Source organism: Anastrepha ludens, chromosome 4 (genome assembly GCF_028408465.1).
Source record: "Anastrepha ludens isolate Willacy chromosome 4, idAnaLude1.1, whole genome shotgun sequence".
Classification (NCBI taxonomy): Eukaryota; Metazoa; Arthropoda; class Insecta; order Diptera; family Tephritidae; genus Anastrepha; species Anastrepha ludens.
Window position 1 is genome coordinate 40221012 of NC_071500.1, and position 19904 is coordinate 40240915.

The 19904-nt window shown below is 40.2% G+C and overlaps 1 pseudogene; it reads right to left on the reverse strand.

Moving 5' to 3' along the window:
* Positions 1-15881: 15881 nt before the first annotated feature.
* On the reverse strand, positions 15882-16740 carry LOC128861794 (uncharacterized; annotated as a pseudogene).
* Positions 16741-19904: the final 3164 nt, after the last annotated feature.

The window sequence follows — 19904 nt, forward strand, 5'->3', positions numbered from 1 at the left end:
AGAAGCAGCTGTTTGTAGTTCAGCTACATCATTAAGATATGTATTTGCCGTCATAGTAGTGTTTTGTCAAGTAACTGATTCTGTTAGTCTATGGAATAAATTTCAAGAAAATATGGCCAGTGATATTCTGATTCGGCGACGGCAAGAGTCAAACTCTGTTGATGTACAATATGACCAAAACATATTTGACGAAGCATTATTTGAATTAAACAAAATAGTGCAATTACTTTCGGGTAAAACGATCAAGGATTTTGGGCTGCCGATGCCAGCTAATACTACTAACTCTGATTTAACTAATAGTGCCGAGTACACAAGAGAAACATCATACGATCAAACGAGACTTTTACAAAATATAGCTCAAGATGAGCCACGATTAAACATCGATCAGAAAAAAGTATTCACTGCATTACTATCAACAATTGATAACAATGAAGGGAAATTGTTTTTCCTTGATGCCCCAGGAGGCACAGGAAAAACATTTTTAATCAATCTGCTTTTAAAAAAAGTGAGATCTACCGGAAAAATTGCGTTAGCTGTTGCGTCATCCGGCATTGTCGCTACTCTTTTGGAAGGAGGCCGAACCGCACACTCTACATTCAAGCTCCCGCTGAAAATCGCAACCGATGATGATAACAGCGTCTGTAGTGTTTCTAGACAGAGCAATACAGGAAAATTGATGCGTGACTGCTCATGAATAGTCTGGGACGAAGCTACCATGTCAAACAAGACGTCTGTGGAAGCACTGGATAGGACAATGCGCGATTTGCGCAACAAAAATGCACCTATGGGTGGATGTACAATTCTGTTCTCAGGAGATTTCCGTCAAATCCTACCAGTTGTGACTCGAGGAACACGTGCTGACGAAATAAATGCTTCGCTAAAAAGATCCCACCTTTGGTCGCATGTCAATAAATTAGATCTTTAAACTAATATGAGGGTTTCGTCATCTTCACGTGAGAACAGGCTATTTCCAGAGGTGCTACTAAAAGTTGGCAATGGAGAATTAATACAAAGTGAGGGAAGGATTAACCTAGAAAACCTTTGTGTTTTGATAGACAACATCCAAGAGTTAGTCAACATCGTCTATCCTGACATTGATAACATAAGTTATAAGACAATATCTTGGTTTAAAGAAAGAGCTATTCTGTCACCAACTAACGAACAAGTAGATAAAGTAAATAACTTGATTATTTCAAAGATTGATGCGCCGACGAAAATATACTACTCGGTCGATACTGTTCCCGATTTGGAAGAAGCTGTTCAATTTCCTACAGAATTTCTAAATTCTTTGAACCCGTCTGGACTCCCTCCTCACAAAATGGAGCTGAAAATAGGTTGTCCTGTTATTTTATTAAGAAACCTAAGTCCACCTAAACTTTGCAATGGCACGCGTTTGCTGGTAAAATCACTGAAAACTTTCATAATAGAGTGCACAATACTCACAGGACGTGGTACCGGAGAAGATGTATTGATTCCCCGAATCCCTCTGATACCATCGGATCTACCATTCCAATTTAAACGCTTACAATTTCCGGTAAAGACATCTTTTGCAATGACCATTAATAAATCTCAGGGTCAAACCTTCAACGTTGCAGGCTTAGATTTGAGTGTTGACTGTTTTTCACATGGCCAACTGTATGTCGCTCTTTCAAGAGTAACCTCTAGAGAAAACATGTTTGTATTGTCTAATGACAAGAAGGCTATGAACGTTGTATATAAAGACATTCTGTAATATAGTAATTGTTGTAAAAATAAAATAAACACATATGTAAAAATGCAAAAAGTTAATATGCAAAAATGTAGGGTATGAATTTAGATATCCCAAAGATAGCAGGAAATCTTCATGCTATAAAAAAAGGGGAATTGTTTTACTCCAAATTTAACGCGTGCGGGCCACGGGCAGTAATGAATAAGCCACAACTACTGGATCGATTTTAATAATTTTTTCAGTGAGTGACATAGGGTATATATTTTATACCCGTGCGAAGCTGGGCGGGTTGCTAGTCTATATATATAAATGTGAAAATCTGTCCCTATGTTCGCTTATAACTCGAGAATGGCTGAACGGATTTATCTTATCTTGGTCTTGAATTATTCGTGGAGGTCTAGGGAAGGTTTAAAAGGTGAGAAAAATTCGAATAATTGCCGGGAAAATGGTCAAAACGTGGACCCGGGTAACCTTCGGATGTGTATATACAATATGGGTATCAAATGAAAGCTGTTGGTGAATGCTTTAGTTCAGAGTATTTTTCATGCCGCTCCGTGACTAGGGTCTCGAGATAGAGACCAAAACGTGGACCCTAGAATGTGTTTGTACAATATGAATATCAAATTGAAGCTGTTGGTGAATGCTTTAGTACAGAGTATTTTTCATGCCGCTCCGAGACTGGGGTCTCGAGATATAGGTCAAAACGTGGGCCCGGGTAACCTTCGGATGTGTATATACAATATGGGTATCAAATGGAAGCTGTTGGTGAATGCTTTAGTTCAGAGTATTTTTCATGCCGCTCCGTGACTAGGGTCCCGAGATAGAGACCAACACGTGGACCCTAGAATGTGTTTGTACAATATGGATATCAATTGAAAGCTGTTGGTGAATGCTTTAGTACAGAGTATTTCTCATGCCGCTCCGTGACTGGGGTCTCGAAATATAGGTCAAAACGTGGGCCCGGGTAACCTTTGGTTGTGGATGTGCAATATGGGCATCAAATGAAAGCTGTCGATAAGTGCTTTAATGTGGGGTAATTTTCATACCTATTGATGACTATGGTCTCGAAATATATGCCAAAACGTGGACCCACCGTGTCTTTAAACCGAATTAAACCAAACTTACACACATTGTTAAGTAGGTATTGAAGATGGTTTCCGTATAGTTTGAATACCTATTGGTAGATAGGGTCTCGAGATATAGGTCAAAACGTGGACCCGGGTAACCTTCGGACGTGTATGTACAATATGGGTAGCAAATGGAAGCTGTTGATGATTTCTATAGTATAGAGTATTTTTCATACCGTTCCGTGACTAGGGCCTCGAGATAGAGACGAACACGTGGACCCTAGAATGTGTTTGTACAATATGGATATCAATTGGAAGCTGTTGGTGAATGCTTTAGTTCAGAGTATTTTTCATGCCGCTCCGTGACTAGGGCCTCGAGATAGAGACCAACACTTGGACCCTAGAATGTGTTTGTACAATATGGATATCAATTGGAAGCTGTTGGTGAATGCTTTAGTTCAGAGTATTTTTCATGCCGCTCCGTGACTAGGGCCTCGAGATAGAGACCAACACGTGGACCCTAGAATGTGTTTGTAAAATATGGATATCAATTCGAAGCTGTTGGTGAATGCTTTAGTACAGAGTATTTTTCATGCCGCTCCGTGTCTAGGGTCTCGAGAGATAGGTCAAAACGTGGACCCGGGTAACCTTCGGATGTGTATGTACAATATGGGTATCAAATGGAAGCTGTTGGTGAAAGCTTTAGTACAGAGTAGTTTTCATGCCGCTCCGTGTCTAGGGCCTCGAGATAGAGACCAACACGTGGACCCGGGTAACCTTCGGATGTGTATGTACAATATGGGTATCAAATGGAAGCTGTTGGTGAATGCTTTAGTACAGAGTAGTTTTCATGCCGCTCCGTGACTAGGGCCTCGAGATAGAGACCAACACGTGGACCTTAGAATGTGTTTGTACAATATGGATATAAATTGGAAGCTGTTGGTGAATGCTTTAGTGCAGTGTATTTTTCATGCCGCTCCGTGACTAGGGTCTCGAGATATAGGTCAAAACGTGGACCCGGGTAACCTTCGGATGTGTATGTACAATATGGGTATCAAATGGAAGCTGTTAGTGAATGCTTTAGTTCAGAGTATTTTTCATGCCGCTCCGTGACTAGGGTCTCGAGATAGAGACCAAAACATGGAGCCTAGAATGTGTTTGTACAATATGGATATCAAATTGAAGCTGTTGGTGAATGCTTTAGTTCAGAGTATGTTTCATGCCGCTCCGTGACAGGGGTCTCGAGATATAGGTCAAAACGTGGACTCAGGTAACCTTCGGATGTGTATGTTCAATATGGGTATCAAATGGAAGCTGTTGGTGAATGCTTTAGTTCAGAGTATTTTTCATGCCGCTCCGTGACTAGGGTCTCGAGATAGAGACCAAAACGTGGTATTGAATAAATAAATAAATAGTATGAGAATAAAGAAATAAATAATATGAAAACCATATCTTTTCTGTTCTAAACCATATCTATTCTATTTTAGTGTGCCCAGCGAAGCGGGCCGGGTTTGCTAGTATTTATATAAAAATCTTAAAAAAGAAATTTAACAAAATATATATATAATTTTTTTTTTAAATTTAAAGTAGAAAAAAATTTTTAAAAATTAAAAAAAAACATTTTTTAATATAAAAGAATTAAGAAAATTGAAAAAAAATGTTAAGTATTAAAAAGAAAATACGTAGGCCCCCTACAAGACTGAGTCTTGCCTTAGTTTCGTTAATCTATTTTGATTTCTGACAGAGTAGGTGATTAGCCTGCCGCTACCAGTCCTAAATAGTAGGAATGGCCACCTGTCGTGGCTTAGGAGCAACGCCTTCTTACTGCTAGGAGCGCCATCTGTGTTTCACTTTTTTCTGGCAGAAGGATCGCACAGATGGTTGAGGACTTCCCTAAATTTGGTGTGTCTGTGCTATTATCGCGGTTGCCCGCTTCCTCCTGCTGGCGCCACTGATGCATTGTGTAACTGTGTGTTTTTTTTATTTTAGCAGCCACAATGCAAATATGTAATGCGCTGACCATTGTGCGGGAGTAAGGATGGGACGGATAAGTTTTTGGGGTTGAAGAATTCGATGTTTTTTTTAGGAAGAAGAAAAGTAGATAAGTAAATTTGGATCGAACCCACAACCTCTGGGATGACAGGCTAGTGCACTTACGCTAGACTACTGAGACCACCTCAAAACAAAACAAATTTTTTTTTTTTTATTAAACAAAATTTTTAAATATATAAAATAAGAATAAAATTAAAATTAAAAATTAAATAAACAACACAACCGTATTATTATTGAACATTTCACTTGATTTCTGCATTTTGCGAAATGTTCAACACCACGAATATGAGAATAATAAAGTTGGACAACGCGTCACTTCAGCATCACACAAAAATAAATCTATGATAATCCGCACATAATTTCATCACATTTCCACCGACTTATGGTCATGCCAGTCTACTATTGCGACAAACTCAGTACACCTGAGAGCAGAGGACTGATTACATCATCCCGACGGTAATATTTAATAGGCATTTTAGCACTCTCTTGCCATCTCAGGAGGAATGGAGTAAGGGATTCTCACTACACAACTTCGGCACTACCGTCTATACAGATGGCTCTAAACCGGATTGTGGTGTTGGAGCAGGTATATATTTTCAGACGACTCAAAATTGAAATATCAGTCCGTCTTCCTAATGCTTGCAGTGTTTTCCAGGTGGAAGTACTGGCAATTGTGGAAGTTTGTAGGTTACTAATCGCAGATTTATCTTTTAAAGGCAATATCGCAATTCTTTCGGATGCCAAACTTAAGCAACAGAGTAGGAATAGCCTTACCACTTTAAGTGTAAATCATAACGTTAGCTTAATCTGGGTTCCAGGACAACGGACCATCGAAAGTAACGAAAAAGCAGATGAACTGGGAGTAGAGGTATCTGCCATGAATAACATTTTTGGAGAATCGATATTCACACCACTGGGTGCCATCAAGAACGCAATTTCCTCAAAGTATCTTCGAATTGCGGATTGTAGATGAAGAGACTAAACAATACGCAAAATTAGCAGCAGGGTTGGGCATTTTGCACTACCACTAAATTGCACTACCACTATTTTTTTAGTGGTAGTAAAACAAGGGTTTCATTATCACTAAATACGCTTATTGCACTAATTATTTAGTGCACTATGCCCAACCCTGATTAGCAGGCAACGTTAAGGCCCATCTACCCTTTCAAACAAACGCCAACATCGATAAACATGAAAAGACGGGACGCCTGGAGACTCCCGGCAGTCTTAACTGGCTTTTCGTCTATTTCGATTTCCCATTTCCTCTGTGAACTCCCTGCCTTATGGAAGGAGAGAATGTCAACGCTGCGAAAACCACTATTCGAGAGGTAACGAACAGCTGTCTCGCTTAGACGTCAACAACCTAAGGTTCTTAAACCGCACGACTGAATATAGTCATGCTGTAAATTGTCATTAAACAAGTTGGTAGCGAGGATGTGACAACAAAATGGTACGGAAGCGCTAGTTGTATTCTGGATGAATCACCACTTTAACCAACCAACCATCTACCGACAGTCGGTTCTACGTTGTCAGAACGACCCGGATTTATATACGGCTAACTACTGTCACTTTAATAGCAAAGATTTATGGGAGCAAAGGTAAAGTTGTTGTAGCAGTTCATGAAGCCTTGCCGGTATGGTGTAATCACTGGCCGTCATCTCATCTAACGGTAGGCTCATAAAATTTCGCCTAAAAATCATTTCAAAAACTATTTGGATAGGAAGGAGATGCTTAGAACAGGTCGTAGCAGTGCAGCAAAAACAACAAGAGCAATGCATTTCGCGTTTGTTTTTGATGCGACACGCTTAAACCCTTGGGTTTATTTAACGTCTGAGACGCGTCATGCACTTGTTTGCCCTAGGAGCGGATGACGTGTTTTATTTTTATTAATTTATTTTTGTGTTGCAATTCTAATTACCTGCAGCCGCTACATACATATGTCACTAATATTTTAGAAATAAATGAATTCTTACGTAAAATTTACTACTCCAAGCAACAAAATTTTTTTCTCGGTTCCACATGCAAATATTTTCTGAAAAAAATCTGTACTCAAGGGGTTAAATTAAAAAAAAATTGCGTCGATCTGCCTTTGAAATAAACAGAATAGCCGAAGCGACAACACACAAAAAGGTTTCAGGACACTTCAGTTGCTGTAGAGAGCATTTGAAAAAAAAAAAAAAAAAACACAGAAGCACGCAAACACGACGTTTGTACTTTTTGCAGCTGCAATATTTGGTAAGTTTGGTAGTTAGTAGTATAAGTTGCACAGCAAGTGGGAGTGATCTGATATTAGAAATATTTATGTCAAACGGCACTCTATTTTGACTAGGATTAACTGGCAGACCAGAATGGGGCTATGGTAAAAGTTTAAATATGCTCTAATCTGCCCACAATATGTAGCTGTGTTTGTGGTTGTTGTTGTAGCAGTATCTTCGCCCTGTCAGTGTAGTGTAATCACCGGTCGTCTTCGTCTAGCTCATCTAACTGTAGGCGGGGTGCCTTCACGTGCCGGACATATGTTTAGTATGTCGGGGTCGATTCTGGATAAGTAGGAGTTTAACCTGCTACAGTATCCAGAACGTAATTGTGCCAAGGTTACGCGGGACTCTCGGGGAAGCTGGAGCTCTTCGTCTGCAATAGGTGGTGGTTGGACTCCGATAATGGCATTCGGGGGTCGGGAGCTTGAGAAGGTGGTAAGGGTCTCCCGATGAATGTCGTTTATGGCCTGTCTGTACACTGTCTGATCCTGGAGTGGTCTGTCCGTTTTGTCCAGGATCTCGTCCACGTAGTTGAGGAAGTGCCTCCTGATGTGCCTGGGAGGTGGCTCTAACTCAAGCAGGTGTCTGCATGGGTGAGGCCTACGGTGACACCCTAGCAGAAACTGATTGCTAAGCAGTTCGTTATGCTCCTTCACAGGAAGCATGTGATCCTCGTCATGCAGGTGTTGTATTGGGGACATCAGGAGACATCCTGTCGCGGTCCTAATAGCAGTATTTTGGCAGGTCTGGAGCTTCGTTCACTGCGTATCATTGGTTCCGCAGCAACATTTCTTTGTCTTTGCCCCAAGTGCTGCCGGCAAGCGACTTGAGGACCTTGTTGTGATTCTGTACTCTCGTTGCAATAGCGGTTGTGTACGCTGAGAAGGAGAGCAAGCTGTCAAAGGTGACTCCCAATATTCTGGGGTTGTTTACCGTCGGTATTGGGGTATCATCGACGTGTACCTGAAGTTGCAGCTTGACCTCCTTTTAGGTTTTAGGTTTCTCACAGTGAAGAAGCGAGAAAGGCGGGCGAGGTGGTCGTTTACTTTTGTGCATAGGCCATCAATGTCATTGCCCGACGCCATTATCGTGCAGTCGTCGGCGTATGAGACCAGTGAGACTCCCTCTGGTGGCTTGGGGGAGTTTCGAAATGTAGAAATTAAAAAGCAAGGGTGAAAGGACACCACCCTGCGGTACTCCCTGCTTTATTTTTCTCTGTTTTGACGTTTGGTCTCGAAATATCATCGACGAGTGACGACCACTCAGGTAGTTCGCGGTCCACCTTTTCAGCCCTGGCGCGAGTGTCGACTGTAAAATGTCATATAGTAGCGTGGCGTGGCTGACTGTATCGAAAGCCTATTATAAATCCAACGCTACTAGGACAGTCCCCTCGCAGGGGCGGTTTTGGTTTAGTCCGCGGTTTACCTGGGTGTTTATGACAGTGAGTGCCGTCGTGGTGCTATGCACTCTTCGGAAACCATGCTGGTGTGAGGCTGGAGTCAGGTGTTCTGTAAGAAGTGGGAGTAGAAGGGCTTCAAGCGTCTTCACTACTGGGGAAAAGACAGTTATCGGACGATAGGACTCCCCTTGGTTGGCGGGTTTCCCAGGCTTCAGTAGTGGGACCACTCTCTCTAATTTCCACTTATCAGGAAAGATGAGAGTGGCCATAGACAGGTTGAAGACCTTGGTGAGAAATTCTACTCCCAGTGGACCCAGCTTTTTCAGCATCAGCATGTTTAGTCCGTCAGGGCCAATGGCTTTAGATGGTTTCATATGTTTGATGGCCCCCTGAACCTCGTCGCTGGAGAAAGCAAGCGGTGCACTGTTGTATGTCAGTTTGTGCAACCGTCTGGTGGCACAACGTTTGGATCAGTCGACCGGAGGATGCAATATAAACTGCCGGCTAAAGTAGCTCGCGCATCTCTTCGGATCCGACGAAGTACGACCGTTAAAGGTGATATCCACCTTGTCGTTGTGCTTCGTCGGGTTCGACAGGGACCTTACGGTGGACCAGAGCTTGCTCACACTAGTGGTGAAGTTGCAGGACTTCAGATGCTCTACCCATTTGGTCCGCTTGTGTTAGGTTACCAGTTGCCGGATCTCCGAATTGAGGTCCTTTATTCGAGGATCCCCGGGATCGGCCTGGCGTAGGCGATCACGCTCGTTCGCCAGAACAGTTGCTTCAGCTGGGAAATTGGGACGTATGTCCCGGATCCGTCCAGCGGGTATGAAGCGAGCCGCGGCGGCTGTGATCACCTTGCGGAATGCGCGGTGATTTTTTTAAGGTTGATATATGGCCGGTGATCCGCGGAAACAAAGTCGGCAGGTTTCTCGATCGAGATGATAATGGGCAAGTGGTCTGATGCAAGCGATAGCATAGGTCGCCAGGTTATGGTATTTATTAGAACTGCGCTAGCAATTGTGATGTCAGGCGAGCTGTTGCAATTGCCCACTACCCTAGTGGGGGCGTCGTCGTTTACAGTGCTGAATGTCGAATCGTCTATCTGCTCTGCCAATAGCTGTCCCCAACGATCATTTGGCAGGCTTGAATGCCAAAGATCGTGATGCGCGTTAAAGTCACCTACTACCAATCGGGTTTTTCCCCTGATGAGCGCACCAATATCGGGGAGATATCCTGCCGTGCAGCAAGTGACAGGGGGTGTATACAGTGTTGCCAGAACCAATCGCAGCAGCGTACTAAAGCGATGATCAAAAAAGTAATAGATTGCTGTACTCCGTAATAGGAGTCTCAGCAAAATTCAAAAAAAAAAAAAAACGAAATTTGAAACTTTATTGACGTAAAATGGTTTCAAATTTAATATTCAAAATATTGTCCATCGCTTACTACTACTTTTTCCCATCTTTCTGGCAATTCACGGATTCCCTTTGTGAAAAATTCGGTCGGTTTTGCCGCAATCCACGAATCGATCCATTTTTTGACTTCATCGTAATTACGGAAGTGCTGGTCAGCCAGGCCATGTTGCATCGATCGGAAGAGATAGTAATCGGATGGCGCAAGGTCTGGACTATACGGCGGGTGGGGTAGGACATCCCATTTGAGCGTTTCTAAGTATGTTTTGACCACTTGTGCAACATGTGGCCGAGCATTGTCATGTTGCAAAATAACTTTGTCGTGTCTATCGGCGTATTGCGGCCGTTTTTCTCGCAGTGCTCGGCTCAAACGCATCAATTGTCGTCGGTAGACATCCCCCGTAATCGTTTCATTCGGTTTCAGTAGCTCATAATACACAACACCCAGCTGGTCCCACCAGATACACAGCATAACCTTCAGGCCATGAATATTCTGCGCCGACGTCGATGTTGAAGCATGGCCAGGGTATCCATACGTTGCCCGACGTTTTGGATTGTCGTAATGGACCCACTTTTCATCGCCAGTCACAATTCGATGCAAAAAACCCTTTCTTTTGTGCCGTTGAAGCAGTTGTTCGCATGCCATAAAACGGCGTTCAACGTCTCTTGGCTTCAATTCATACGGCACCCAATGGCCTACCTTTCGGATCATTCCCATGGCTTTTAAACGTTTGGAAATGGTTGATTGATCAACTCCCAAAGTTTTTGCAACCTCTTCTTGCGTTTGAGCCGGATCTTGATCGAGCAATTCCTCCAATTCGGTATCCATGAACTTTGGCGGCGCACCCTCGCGTTCTTCGTCTTCCAAGCCAAAATCACCACTTTTAAAGCGTGCAAACCACTTCTGGCACGTTCGCTCAGATAGAGCATGCTCACCATAAACTTCCACCAAGATACGATGACTTTCGGCTGCTTTTTTCTTCATATTAAAATAATGAAGAATTCCCCGCAAAAACACATTATTTGGCACGAAATTCGACATTTTCAAGTGTGGTAAAAATATTGTTGTTTACGCTTCAAATAAAAAACTTATACTGACGTTTGTGCCTTACGACAGTAGCTCTCCAATGAATGTTTGGAAATGTGGATCGATGGAATAATAATCAAGTTACGCCATCTGTTGTAAAACCGCACGAACTTATTCATAGTCCTATTAATAGCGGCCGCCCCTCGGCGGGCAATGGCAAACCTCCGATTGTATTTCAGCCATGAAAAAGCTCCTCATAAAAAATATCCGCCGTTCGGAGTCGGCTTGAAACTGTAGGTCCCTCCATTTGTAGAACAACATCAAGACGCACACCACAAATAGGAAAAGGAGCTCGGCCAAACACCTAACAGAAGTCTAATTTTCGTTTAATAATAAATCTGCACGACAAAATACGGATTCCTTCTTATGCATACATGTAGATATTCTTTTATATTAAATTCTTGTTCATGGTCCATTGAAAAAATAATCCGCAATTATTTCACGTGAGAAAATGTTCAGAAACACTCACCTTTCCATACTGATGTATCAACAGTATTTAATTGACTAAAACGAAAACAAAACACTCACTATCACACTGACATGCTCATCACAGTGACAATTCTCGAACTGAATAAACTTCTAACAAAGCAGTAAAGCTCATTCGGAAAGGCAGAGTCAAATAAACGTCATAACACAGTCAGTAACACAGGATATCACTAATTAACATATATTCTTCCAACAATACGTCTTTTATAAAACATTTTTTTCAAAATTTGGCTGAAATTGTAATTTAAAACATGAATAATTTTTTTCCTCTTTCCTCTTAGAATTGGAAATTGTAATAGATGTCATATGAAGTGTAATAGCGTAATAAACTGAGAACAAATGTAATAGATCTATTACAATTGTAATAGACTGGCAACACTGGGTGTATAGATATTATAAATTTTCTATATTATAACATTCTAAGGTGCTGTCCCTGCGGCCGACGCCTTCATCGATGAGACGATACTGCACTGAATGGTGGACTATGAACGCTAGGCCCTCACCGTTGTCTCGCTCGCGGTCCTTTCTATGCCTTTCTAGCCGTCCCTGGTAATCAGGGGGGAGCTAGCGTGCAGTTTTGTCTTCTGGATCGCAGCTGTCTTGATACCATACCGGCTCATGAAGTCGACTATGGCAAAACTTTCCTTTACTACCACGATATATTTGAATGGGGGGCGGAGGGGGAGGAGGCGTGGCACCACCCACCCCGCCCATTAGAAAGAGCAAGGTCACACCATTATAACTGTGAAAGTCCCAACCTCCTAGTGTCCCTATAGAACCCCCAGGAGAAGTTTAAAAATTAGGTTTTTTCCGACCGCATTTGCAGTTTGTACTGAAATACAGTTGAAGAGAAGAGTATACAGCAGTCGTCAACCCAGAAAGCATTTAACTTAGGTTTTATATTTCATAGCACTTATGAAAACGTTGTTTTATCGTAAAAGTTATGAGTGCCGATGGCGAAAATTTAGGTCAAAAATTGTCCGATTTTGCATTATTTCCCTATTTATAAATTTTTTTTTTTTGTAAAAATATTTGTTTTTGTTATAAACATGTATATTTGAAATCAAAAAAGCGCCGCAGGCGAAAATTTGGACTAAAAATCGCGCGATTTTTACTCCAAATTTTCAGTATTTGTAAAAATATTTGTTTTTGTAATATATATGTATATTTGAAATCAAAAAAGCGGCGATTTTTATTCCAAATTTTCAGTATTTGTAAAAATATTTGTTTTTGTAATATATATGTATATTTGAAATCAAAAAAGCGGCGCAGGCGAAAATTTGGACTAAAAATCGAGCGATTTTTATTCCAAATTTTCAGTGTTTGTAAAAGTATTTGTTTTTGTAATATATATGTATATTTGAAATGAGAAAAGCGCCGCAGGCGAAAATTTGGACTAAAAATCGGGCGATTTTTATTCCAAATTTTCAGTTTGTGTAAAAATATTTGTTTTTGTAATATTATGTATATTTGAAACTAAAAAAGCGCCCCTATAAATAATAAAAGAATTGTTCGCTTGTGGTTGCTGGGTTTTTCTTATTTCGCCTTGTTCTTCTCTCTCTCATCGTTCGTTTGACAGTTCGCTCTTCAAATTTATTCTGCACGGTATTACAAACGGTTAGAAGAACATTTGTAATAATAGAATTTTAATAGAATATGGACTATTATTTAGTAAAAATAGCTTTGGCTAGAATTTAGTATAGTGCCGATCGCTTTGGAAAAAACGGTAAAAAGGGGGTGATAGAGGGGTGTATCCTCATCTTAAAACTGAAAACAGAATCTGCCGGAGGCTTATAGTTTTTAAGTAATTTAATGTTAAAGTTCTATAATTTAGCGAAAAGTTGGTGTTGCCATACACCTGAAATGAAAGCGAAGTTCGCACGCAGGGATGTTCAGTGGAAGGTTCATTGTAAAACTGCAGTATTTTTTGCTGTAATTTAAAGTTGAGAAATGAATTTGAAAATAAAAACATACAACTCATTTAAACTTAAAAACAATGATATTAAGCGTATCACAAAAAATAATAAAGTAATTAAAATTAAATTAAATTAATTAACACAGTATTTTTGCGTGGAACTCTTTATCGCGTAGGCGGCCTTCGGCCGCGCTTCATAAAAATAACCCTCATCAGTCCTACTCCGGCTACACAATCCACAGTATTTTTGCGTAGAACTCCTTTTCGCGTGGGCGGCCTTCGGCCGCACTTCAAAAAAATAACCCTCATCAGTCCAACTCCGGCTACGCAATCCACAGTATTTTTGCGTAGAACTCCTTTTCGCGTGGGCGGCCTTCGGCCGCACTTCAAAAAAATAACCCTCATCAGTCCAACTCCGGCTACGCAATCCACAGTATTTTTGCGTAGAACTTCTTTTCGCGTGGGCGGCCTTCGGCCGCACTTAAAAAAAATAACCCTCATCAGTCCAACTCCGGTTACGCAATGCACAGTATTTTTGCGTAAAACTCCTTTCCGTGTTAAAACCATTGAACCCAAAATTAAAACGTCATATGCGTGTATGTAGTAAGCAGGCACAATAACCCCCATTCCCATCATTAACACTAAACTCAAGTACTTAATTTTTGTTTTCATTTGCAGGCATCCGGCAACACCATACTGTTGGCATTCCAATCTTCTTCTTATTCGCGCTTAAAATTGGAATGTGATTGCATAGGCAAATGTATTTGCATTTAATTTTAATAGATATAATTAAAATATTAGCATAAAAATCGGTAAAAACACGCGTGTGAGTGTATATTTGGTGATTTATAGTGAAATGTTAAAAAATATAGAGTGTAATGTGGCAAATTATACTGATGTTCCCAAGGGCATTTTGAATGTAAATAATTAAAAAATTATTATTTCCCGATTAATTTAAAGTTATAAAGAGTGTTCCTTAACACCTCACTAACATCTCCACCAAGTTTCATTAAAAAAAACATTATAGTTTGCCAGAAATTCCAAGATCGGCACTGTTCTAAACTCCAGCCATAGCTTTAAATCGAATCTTAATGTAATAAAGAATGTTTATAAGTGATTTTGTTACTTTTCTGTGTTTGTATTTATGTGAAATAAGCGTCTGTAATAGGGCATTTTTTTTAAGCTTATGCAAAAAGCTGCATTTTTAACGTTAAATATTGCTATTAATTCTTAATTTTAATTTATAAAAAGTAATATAAATCAAAAGGCTGATATAGTGACTACATTTGTGTGTTATAATTTTTAAATTCGGTCCACGCACTTAGACATTATAAGCAAATATATCGTGGTAGAAAAGGAAAGCACAGCCTCGACTATTTCGTCAATCTTGCTCGTGAGTCCGTTGCAATAGCCTGAAGCTTCGCGGGAGTATGGTCGTAACTAGGAGGGTGAGGGATGCGTGATGTTGTCTACGTTGGCCCTGCTGTGCGTTCCGCAAAATTGTTTGTGGCCTGATGTTGACTGGCGGCCGCGCCACTGGGGGCGGTTGCGGGTGCAGAGCTCTGCAGCAGGGGGCCACGAAGTCGCGTGTCCACTCACGGGTGGTGTGCAGGCCGTAGCACCTCCGAAAATGGCACCAGCCACTGCAGGAATTGCATTCGACAGTTGTCAAGTTCCGAGGAACTACGGTCCGACACACTGAGCAGATTGTGCGGGGGACCAAGAGCTGCTGGTTTGCCCCCGTACTGGGGTAGGAGCAGGAGGGTTGTGGGTCAGAGACGGAGTTGTGTTGCTCGTGGGGGCTCCTTACCGTTGAGGTGTTGTTGGTGGCGGCAGTGAGACGTGCCGGCACTGAGGGCAGTGTCGCCGTTGAGGCAGGGGCCCCCTGTGAGCGGGAGCAACACGTGGCCATATACCTTGTGAACCACTCCCTGTGAGTCTTTAGGCCTGAGCAGGTCTTAAGATGTCACCACCCGTTGCACTTATTACACCTAACCGAGGTGGAGTTCGGGTGGAGCCGTTTGTGGCAAATGCAGCAGTAAAATACCTCTGGTTGGGTTCGACGCCAGCCCGGAAGAGAAGTATTTGGAGCAAACTTGCTGCAATGAGTTGCTCCTGTGACGAAAGATTGGGAGTGGGACACGGTACACTAGACAGGGCTAGTTTACTGGGGCGGCAGCCCTTGGTCGGAATGTTTGTGCTTGTTTGTTTGTGGTGCATTATTGCGGCTTTGATAAAGGTTAAGTAGAACTTTTGTGGCTATACAAGGTTTACCGATCTGTTTGACAACCGAAATGGAAAATTTATTTTAATTAATAAAACCCAAAGAATCTCTATAGAATTTGGTTCATTCACTTTACAAAACCAATGTGCTCAAATTTGGAAAATTCATAAATTGTAGACTCGACACTCCATTAATTTTAATTTAAAAATTGAACTAAAAAAAAATATAAGAATTCTTTTAATCCAGCAAACTCTCTCTTTGGAAACTCCGACTTCACTTACATACCTCAAATTCATTGGGGAAAAATTACGCACTTTTCTCATTTAATTTAGCTGGAGGCAATCCAAATAATGCATTTCCTATGAATTTGTAGACGGATCTGAAAATAAGAAAATATTTCCATGTTATATAATATATATATATATATACATATATTTCCAAAACGTTGCCTTAAGTCCACACCCTCTAGCTCTTCTGCTTCAGGAAGATCCTCTTTGTTCGCTATTGCATTGATAACTAAGCCAGGTTCATATGAGCATAACTCTGGCAAATTCCATTTTTTAAATTGCTATGTTGTTAAAACTCAGTGATCCGCACTCCTCATGTACATTAGTTTCAGCCATCTCGATACGCTGATTCATATAGTCTACAATTTATGCGAACTGCGATTTAAATGAATAGGCACCGAGAAAATTATACTTCATATTTTCCCGAGTATACTGTTTGTTAAATTTCGAAGCAGTAATCACTTCATCAAGGCTTCTAGGGCTACAACCCTTTTCTTCTAAATGGCTCAAAACCTTCTTTTTCATGTAACCATACACTTGAATTTTTCCCCCAGATACGCATATTTTTGCTTCTTTGGGATCCGGTGCCTGCGCTAGGGCATTGCTAAAATAATAGAAACATTTGAAACTGAATATTTGAGAGGATTTTAGTACCTCTCATGATTGGTTGCAGATTTCTGTTTTTCTGTTTCCACAAGAAGGTTCCTCTGGTCTGGCTAGTTCCTCCTCTAAGATACATTTCTCGTCAGGCCGCTGACTCCTGCAACCATAAAAGAACAATAATAATCAACAAAGAAAATTATTTCTCAAAACACTTACTTATCTCCTTCAATAACTTCCTCCATATTACCAATTTGTATACTTTTTACACTTGCACACAACGCCGCAGCCAGCTGTTTCAACACAATGAACAAAAATGAACATTAATGCTGCCATATCGTACATATTTTCTAAATAAGGTAATATTAAAATTAAAATAAATTATTTAATATATATTATTATATATAAGAAAACAGAATTCGTAAAATCAATTATATATGTTAACTTAAAAAATTATTAAAACCTAATTAACAAATTATTTAAAAGTTAGACCGTAAGTTAGTTTAAGTTGGCAAAAAAGGCCAAAAAGCAAATAATATGCTTATATCTATTCTATTCTAATTTCGAAATTTAGAATCAAATATATTAGAAACAGCTGTTGTGCAAAAAAATAAAATTTTTATTTCCAGATTTAAAAAACCTAAATGAAAAGCATTGCAATATTGCGGAGTACAGTATTTGTAGTTTCTATTTAAAGGAAGAACCGCCTGCAAAAAAACTTCTGGAAGATAAAGTCGTATTGACTTGGCGAATATAAAAGGAATGTGTAGTGGTTTCTTAATAGTGTTTAACCGTGTTTTATTAAAATATTACACCTACTCATAGCGGCATTTAGTTTCAGTGGGCCAATTGCATTATTTTTATGGTTTGTTAGTCACAATGAATGTAGTTTTCAGGGCATTGGTCACAGAAGTGGACAGACTACCATTCGGAAGTGCGCAGGTTCGAATCTTCGCGCATGAATTATATAAAAAGCAAGCCAAGGCAAACCTCCAAGTGTATTTTTACCATTAAAAAGCCCCTCATAAAAAACAATTTGCCGTTCGGAGTCGGAATACTCACAAATAAACACAAATTATATATGTGTTATGACTCGGATGGCCTTTCGGGCATTTTGCTGAAGAACTGCTTGTGTCTCGCTGAGCCTCTTACAATTATCTATACTAATATTATAAAGAGGAAAACTTTGTTTGTTTGTTTGTTTGGTTGTAATGAATAGGCTCAAAAACTACTGGACCGATTTTAAAAATTCTTTCACCATTCGAAAGCTACATCATCCACGAGTAACATGGATTATATTTTATTTTGGAAATAGGGCTCGAGATATAGGTCAAAACGTGGACCCGGGTAACCTTCGGATGTGTATGTACAATATGGGTATCAAATGGAAGCTGTTGGTGAATGCTTTAGTCCAGAGTATTTTTGATGCCGCTCCGTGACTAGGGTCTCGAGATAGAGACCAAAACGTGGACCCTAAAATGTGTTTGTACAATATGGATATCAAATTGAAGCTGTTGGTGAATACTTTAGTACAGAGTATTTTTCATGTCGCTCCGTGACTGGGGTCTCGAGATATAGGTCAAAACGTGGACCCGGGTAACCTTTGGTTGTGTATGTACAATATGGGTATCAAATGAAAGCTGTTGATAAGTGCTTTAATACGGGGTAATTTTCATACCTATTGATGACTACGGTCTGGAAATATATGCCAAAACGTGGGCCCGCCGTGTCTTTGCACCGAATTAAGTAGGTATTGAAGATGGTTTCCGTATAGTTTGGATACCTATTGGTAGATATGGTCTCGAGATATAGGCCAAAACGTGTACCCGGGTAACCTTCGGATGTGTATGTACAATATGGGTATCAAATGGAAGCTGTTGGTGAATGCTTTAGTTCAGAGTATTTCCATCCGCTCCGTGACTAGGGTCTCGAGATAGAGACCAAACCGTGGACCCTAGAATGGGTTTGTACAATATGGATATCAAATGAAAGCTGTTGATAAGTGCTTTAATACGGGGTAATTTTCATACCTATTGATGACTAGGGTCTCGAAATATATGCCAAAACGTGGACCCGCCGTGTCTTTGCACCGAATTAAACCAAACTTACGCACATTGTTAAGTAAGTACGGAAAATGGGTTTCGTAAAGATTGGTTGTAATTCGGAGCACTGGCAACGGGTACAGCGTTCTTTTGAACCAGCCATAATGTCGCTTACTTTTTTAACGCTTGGGGCGGAACTGAACTGTCAAATTGACAGTGTGAGTTACAATGTGTCAATATTTCTTTCTGATTTGGATGCCATAAGGAAAAAACGTAGATAAGTGCAACATGTAAAAATTGTTTGTGAATTTTTTTGGAGTGGATTTTGGAACAGTGAATAATTTCGTACGAAATTTGAGAGTTTAATGCGAAATCCGAATGAAATTATGTGTTCGTGGAAAAAAAAATTTTTTCGTTTTTTTTTTTGAAAAATATAAATGGATAGTGGTTAAAAAAGCTCCAATGCTTAATAAAACATATAAATTGAAACGAAAAATTCATGGATGATCAGGAAAAAAGACGATTGTTTATTCATATGCGTTGATTTGAACTTTAAAAACAATCTTCTTTTTTCCTGATTTTCAATTTATATTTTATATTTACTCAAAAACAAATAGAAAAACAAAAAATATTGTTTATGCCAAAGCGCTTGAATAAAGAATAAAGAAATAAATAATATGAAAATCATATATTTTCTGTTCTAAACCATATCTATTCTATTTTAGTGTGCCCAGCGAAGGGGGCCGGGTTTGCTAGTATTTAATAAATCGTTGTCCTCCGGTATCTTTGTTGACGACTGGAAATTTACTGCCGTTACGCCCATATTTAAGAGTGGAAATAAAAATGATGTTAGCAATTACAGGCTGGTTTCGAAGCTTTCGTCTGTCTCAAAACTTTTTGAGATAACAGTGAATGAAAAGTTATATTTTGCTGTCAAAGGCCTAATATCTACCAACCAGCATAGTTTCGTTGCAAGTCGCTCCACTGTCACTAATTTGTCTATTTTCAATGATTACTGCATTTCAGCCTTCCAGAACAGATCTCATGTTGATAAAATTTATACAGACTTCTCTTAAGCGTTTGACAAAGTATCGCACCGAATTCTCTTGTCGAAGCTTGCATCATTGGGTATACATTCCACGTTTTTGTCGTGGATCAATACGACATCCCGTGCATTTATTGCGTCCTCTGGTCTCCCACAGGGAAGTATTCTAGGACCCCTTCTCTTTATACTCTTTATTAACGATATTGGTTCTTGCTTTTCTTTTGCTGAGCACTTGTTGTATACTGATGATCTTAAAATATTTGCGGTGATTAACAGTGTAAGGGACTCTGAAAAATTGCAAACCGACTTGCACAATGTCCGG